This window comes from Panthera uncia, assembly GCF_023721935.1.
Source record: "Panthera uncia isolate 11264 chromosome B2 unlocalized genomic scaffold, Puncia_PCG_1.0 HiC_scaffold_24, whole genome shotgun sequence".
Classification (NCBI taxonomy): Eukaryota; Metazoa; Chordata; class Mammalia; order Carnivora; family Felidae; genus Panthera; species Panthera uncia.
Window position 1 is genome coordinate 41,796,678 of NW_026057580.1, and position 6,700 is coordinate 41,803,377.

A 6,700-nucleotide genomic window follows, 5' to 3' on the forward strand; every position below is an offset into this window, starting at 1 on the left:
ATAAGAGAGAAATTTGGAATTGAATTTTGAAAGTAGCCAGTTAGTCAGAGAAAACCTCATAATTGGCACGTAATTTTGCATTGGGGAAGTTCAGGATACCGTGAAGCCTTGCCGGGTCTAAATGTAGCCCCTGTTCCAAGGTCAGGTGCCCTGAATGCCAAGTCTGAGCAAAACTGCAATATTTCTTTGGAGACTTTATATCCCTTTAAGGCTGAAAGTTTTAACTGGTGGATGCTGTCTCCTCTGAAGAGAGGTTTGAGAAGAAAAGAGAAGCAAGTCATTTACATATTGTAACAAAGTAAAACGTGCAGAAAACTTTGTCATCCAAATCAGTCTTTAAAGTTTGTGAAAAGTAAGGAAGATTCTCATTAAAACTCTGGGGCATTAGTGTTCAGGTTTATTATGGCTCTTTCTAAGTGAAAGCAAAAAAAAAAAAAAATACTGGCTAGCCTTATCAACTAGAATACTAAAAAATACACTACATGTATCAATTATAGTGAAAGATTTGCCTCAATGGGAATGGATGTCAGTAGCGTATAGAGGTTAGGAACAACAGAGTGCCAAGGGATAACAATGTCATTTATTGCTCACAGATCTTGAACAAAACTCCATCCAAGGCCACTGGTTTTCTCGTAGGTAAAATAGAGTAAAGTTAGAAGGAACAATGCAGGTGATAATGAGGCCCTGAGCATTGTAATCTATTATGAGCTTGATGCCTTAAAAGCCTTCTTTATTTATAGATATTGATTAATTCTGGGGAGAGGTTTTCAGGGGTCTATTTGAATCTTCACGGAAGGTGCACCGTGGATTCTGCCAATATTAGTTGAAGATTTTGTCCAGAAGGAGGGTGGTAGCTGATCCAGTAGGCACAGCTTATCAGTGCCCTCAGACTCAGCTATAAAGCAAATAAAAGATGTCGAAGTGGGATTCAATTCACCTGGTTGGCTATTTTGATTACTACCATAAAATTCTAACATTATTTCCCTCTTTTTGGAGAAAGAAATTCCAGCATGATATTTTTCTAAGAATCTTGGCCCAATAAATGAATAGGGGTAGAGGGACTAAGGAGAAACGGGTGGTTATCTCTTGAAGGGTCTTGACAAAAGGGAATAGGTTCAGAGACAGGAACCTGTGGAGGGTTATTACAGACCCACACTATTTGAATCATTTTAGTACTCTGAGGCAGGGGCTGCTTTATAAAAGTGGTCCTGAGCATGGAGAATGTAGTTCCAGTGTCAAAAAGAACAGAGAGCAATTCCTCCTCAATCTGAAGAGTTGTTTCTCCTAGTCAATTAAGGGGGGGGGGGGGGTGGGATTAGAAAAAAACCCTGTACTTCCTTGGAGCTCCATCATTTGGAATTAGGAGGACACTAGGAAGGCTGGCTAGAAGGTGGAAGGCATCTGGAGGGCTTAAGTTTGTAACAGTCTTTTTTCCAATGTCCTGGCTCTTTGCAATAATAGCAGAGACCTTTACATTTTTGGTTTTGTTGAGAGGCCTCCATTTGCCAGAGTTGAATAGTAAGAATTTTGGTGGACTTTCTTTTGGTTGAATCATGTAGGGTGCTGGCAAAGTGATTGGCCAAATTAAATTTGGAGTGGACCTAGTTCCCCATTCCATCCTGGTCCTTTTAACTAGAAGAGAAAGATCCCAGTGGGTTCAGCCCATTGATGAACATAGAGTTACAAGACCCCGACTGGATTCAACATTTAAAGGTAGACCAGATTTTTCTTTAAAAACAATTTGGAGGGGCACCCTGGTGGCTCAGTAGGATAAGCATCCAACTCTTGGTTTTGGCTCGGGTCATGATCTCACAGTTTGTGAGTTTGAGCCCTGCATTTGGCTCTGTGCTAACAGTTCAGAGCCTGTTGGGGATTCTCTGTCTCCCTCTTTCCTGCCCCTTCTGCACTCTCTCTCAAAATAAATAAATAAACTTAAAACAACAACAATTTGGAGCTGGCTATAATAATCATACATGGGCTCACCGGGCTTCTGGGCATAAGCCTGAATCTTATTCCAATTAGTAGGTTTGGGGAAAGCCCTAGCAACGGACTGGTGAGGTTGCTTAGCAGAAGTTGCATGAACGTGATCATATAACAAGGCAGATGGTCATGCCTTGTAGTTCTCAGACTTCTAGAGACCTTCCAAGATTGTCCCAATTGACAGTGTTCATCCAGAGTTATGCCTGGCTCTGCTGAAAAGCATGTGGACCTGATATAAAAGTGAGAAACTGGGTTGATAAGTCTCAGTAACTATGTTAAACTCCTCAGCAAATTTTTGAGGATCCTCAATCACTTTGGGAAAGTGTTTGTCCCTTGTAGTTCAGCTTTAGGTAGGGACTGTCAGAAATTCGGGGTTTAGCATTTGGCTCCTCAGAGGGTCTGCCTTTAAAGGAGCAGTTTTGTTTTTTTTTTTAATTTTGTTGTTGTTGTTGTTGTTGTTTTTTTGAGAGCGTGCCAGTGGGGGAGGCACTCTCCCCAAGAGAGAGAAGGCAGCAGAGGACCTAAAGCAGGCTCTGCATTGACAGCAGAGGGCACAATGCAGGGCTCACAAACCTGAGCCAAAGTTGGATGCTTAACTGACTGAGCCACTCAGTGCCCCTAGAATAGCAAGTTTTATAAAAACAGCCCTTAGTAAAAACTTATGGAGTGTTAAGTCAAGTTTTTGGACCAAAGTTAATTTATGTTGAATTTCACAATAAAACCAGTTTTTCTTGATGGGATTAGATGGAGACAGTGGATATTGTATAAGTTTTGTCACAGATACAAATATTACCTGTTTTTTAGAAAAATATTAAAGATAACCTAATATGCCAAAATGACTAGGTCTGTAGTTTTGCTTTTATAAAATGCCCTCAAATTTAAATGTAATTCCCAAGTAGCAATAAAGTCCACATCTCTGGATTATCTATTATTTGCGCTACAGGTACCAAGAAACCATTTTCCCTGCCTAGAATAGTAACCCTTATTATGCCTTAGAAGTGCATTTGTGAAATGTTGGTTTAATGTATACCTCATAATTTAGAATTTAATTAGGTTACCACTTTTAATACCATCTAAATATAATATACTGACCCAATCTAGAAAGTTGGATCAAAGTTTGAAATGAAGATTCACAGTTTACCTTCCCAGGCTTGTTATTAACATTTCACATTTATACTCTTAGCTTTGACTTGTATGCCTCACAGATGAATTCAAGTTTAATTATAATTCCACTACACCATGTTAATTAGGTAGCTTTCCCAAATCTGAGAACATCAATGCTAATCTCTTCGTGATGTTTTGAGGCTTCACAGCTTAAATCCATTATAGTATTATGGAATCTATAGTTTAGGATTGTGGAGAAAGGCTTCAGAGGAGTATTTTGTTGTTGTAACAATCCAATTAAGGGACCATTTCAGGAATTGTTGGAAGGTGGGTTATTCTGTAGTAACTATGCTTCAACTGTCATGCAGTACATCCAGAAACAATCCATTTCAACTTCTGAACATTTGGTTTGGAACACTTGTTTGATGAATTTTCAGTTAAACACTTGGATACAAGCTCTTACTTACCAGAAGGTCAAATCTCTGCCGTTTATCTTGGAATGTGTCTAAAGACATTCTATTCCTTCTGTTAACTCTACACACTTGTGTGCTTGGATCTCCAGTGCAATGATAGACAACGCCAACACAGAAGGCTTGGCTTTAGAAAATATGATCCTGCAGTGGCATGCCTTAAGTTGAGCTTCTAGTCTTTCAAAATTAAGGCTATTCTTCTTTCAATTGGCAAGTTCTCTTGAGTGAATGAATAGTAGAGTTGCAGAAATTGAAAGGCGATAGTAGCTTTGACTTTCCAACATACCTTCTCCGATACAATCTTTTCCATTCTCATCAAGTCTGAAACCGTGAACCTATGCCGGCTTATTCGTATCAAGTCAGTTGCCAATGGGACATTCCTTTCCTCTTCTACTGGTTTTACAGCCCAACAGAAGCAGCTCAGCCCAACACACCCAAGGTCTGTACCTTCGTTTGGGACAGGAATCTGTCCAGTAAATTCACAGCTAGAGAAAGTGTCTCTGTGTCAAAGCCAAAGAACTGAGTTAGACCAGGAAGATCTTTTACTTCGAAGTCCCTTAGCCTTGCAGTCATTCTGAGGCCATTATCGTGTGCAGATTCAATTAGTCTCAAGCCACAGACCTTTGGCTGACATCTGCACTCCTGCTCCAACAGAGCATTCAGCTGGTGTAGCAGTTTCTGAGAGTCAGTTGTTGTCACTACCTCTATCATCTTGACTGTGACTGTGGCTCCTCTGCGGTAACCTCCCTCCCTGGGCCTGCTCTCACCTCACCCCACGATATCAAATCCGACATGCTCACGAGGCGAAGGGACTCGACGGTAAGAGGTGAGCAGCCCGGGGAGGGGGGGCCGTCTTGGGTGGAGGTCTCTGCAACGCTCCCAGACGACAGTGCCCATCACAGAGTCAGCTCCTAGCCCTAAAAGAGCAGGTTTGTAATAGGTTGGGGAGAGGAAGAAATGGGTGAGGTTTGAAGAAAAAGGGAAGTTCCATGAAAAGATTAGAATGAAGAAATAGAGGGTATAAAGAATGTGGAGCCAGTGCAGGAGGAAAAAAGAGAGATGGTGTCAGGACATCTGGCATAAAATGTCTGTTGCATACCTGGAGACAAAGAAGGAGGGGGAGGTGAGCAAGAGGGTGCCTGACACAAAGAGCATGGAAGAAGGGAGAAAGGCCTCAGAAGTTTTTTGTCTTCCATTAATTGTTCACCTTGGTTAATTTGTAAATGATATTTTGTAAAGAGGTGTTAGAATCCTGAAAATGTCTGGAAGCCTCAGGTTACAAATTAAAATAGGCATCTTATTATTATTATTATTATTATCATTTCATTTAGAGCCATGGCAATTTAATTCTGAAAAAAACGTTTGGGGAGATTGAAAGTTCCCTGTAATAGCCATTGTGGCTTAAATTATCTTTAGCTAAATTGGCCCCTGTAATTAAAAATGTTCATGAGGAGGGCCATAGGGTTTAAACCGTAGGGTTTAAAACTAAGTGAGGGTCCCAGAAAAATGACTCTCCTGAGACAGTTTAGAGGATTGGGATTTCATTACTCAAAACCAAGGTTCAACAAAACAAAAAAGAACTCACCAGAAAAGACAAAGCTTTCACAAAAACAGAAAAGATAAAGCTTTTAAGCAGATCCCAAATTAAGCCTGGAGAGCTCAAAACACATAGAGAGTGGGTCTTTAATCCAGGAGAAAACTTACCTCAAACTCCAGCATCAACCAAAAAGCAGTTAGAGCTCACTGGGTTCAGTGGGTACCTGTTTCTCACCAGCCTTGGAGTTGCTGGGGTTCTACTCTGGATCCTACTCATCTGACACCAAGTAATATCGACCTTAGAACATTCAGTTATTTTACCAGCAAAATGGCTTTATTCAGGAATAACAGAAGAGTCGCAATTCAGGTCATGTGAGCTATGGTAAAACCACAGGCAAATCTGGAGATCAAAGGAAAGGAGTGTTGCTTTGCAGAGAAAAGGAGGACCCTGGGGGGGCTGCTTTGAACAAAAGTCTACTGGAGGAAAACAAGAGTACAGAGTGGTGACAGTTTCTCATTGACTGAGTTGTGGTCTTTTCTCATTGGCTGAGGTAGTTGCTGGCATGGAGAAATTCTTCCTCCTGCTGGAGTGGTAAAGTACGTTTCTTCCTACTTAATGCAAGATACATCTCTTCGGATTGGGAACTGCAGTTGAAGAGAATGGTATGAAGTGAGAACTTCTCCTTCCAGCCTCACTACCCCGTTTTAAATGAGGTTTCCTCTATTCAATTTCATAACTGCTACCAAAGAGATAGACCAGACAGGAATGCGGAAGTGGGTCCAGGGGAGTCTAAATTAAGAGGAGGTAGGGGCACCTGGGTGGCTCAGTCGGTTAAGCGTCCGACTTCAGCTCAGGTCACGATCTCACAGACTGTGAGTTCGAGCCCCGCGTCGGGCTCTGGGCTGATGATGGCCCAGAGCCTGGAGCCTGCTTCCGGTTCTGTGTCTCCCTCTCTGTCTGCCCCTCCCCCGTTCATGCTCTGTCTCTCTCTGTCTCAAAAATAAACGTAAAAAAAAAAAAAAAAAAAAAATTAAAATTAAGAGGAGGTAGGGAAAGTGTCAAAAGCCTGGGAATTCCAGCTATTGGGATGGGCTCTCTGGTGCTTGAAATGTGTCTTTGTAAGGAAGATGATAATTCACATGAGGTATCAGAAAATAACTGAAATTAGATGAGCAAAATTGTAAAGTAGGTTAAGGATGTTAAGGATTCTGATTCTAACTGCTTATGTGAGTTGCTTATAGTTTTAAGCAAAAAATGATATATGATTATACAACATAATATCTCTATATATCAAGTTAACCTGGTTGCTTTTTTGATTGAAACGGTAAATTCTACTTGTGTGTGCTTTCTGTAAATTTGTATTCATGGAACATGACCCTTTATTTACTACTTGAAGCAGCAAAGCAGGAATTCCTTAGAGTTTATTTTGGATGCAATATATCTGTGATGCTTTGGCATTGTCCTGAACATTTTACAAGCATTAGCTCATTTAATTCTGACAATAGTCCTCTGCTGTACTGTGATTAAGCTCGTTTCACACATAAGAAAAGGAGACATAGAAAGGTTAAAAAAACACAGACAAGGGGCGCCTGGGTGGCTCAGTCGGTTA

At 40.9% G+C, this 6,700-nt stretch overlaps 1 pseudogene; it reads right to left on the reverse strand.

Annotated features, from left to right (window-relative positions):
- Positions 1 to 3,336: 3,336 nt before the first annotated feature.
- LOC125938113 (cyclin-G1-like) lies at positions 3,337 to 4,396 on the reverse strand (annotated as a pseudogene).
- Between the last annotated feature and the right edge of the window lie 2,304 nt (positions 4,397 to 6,700).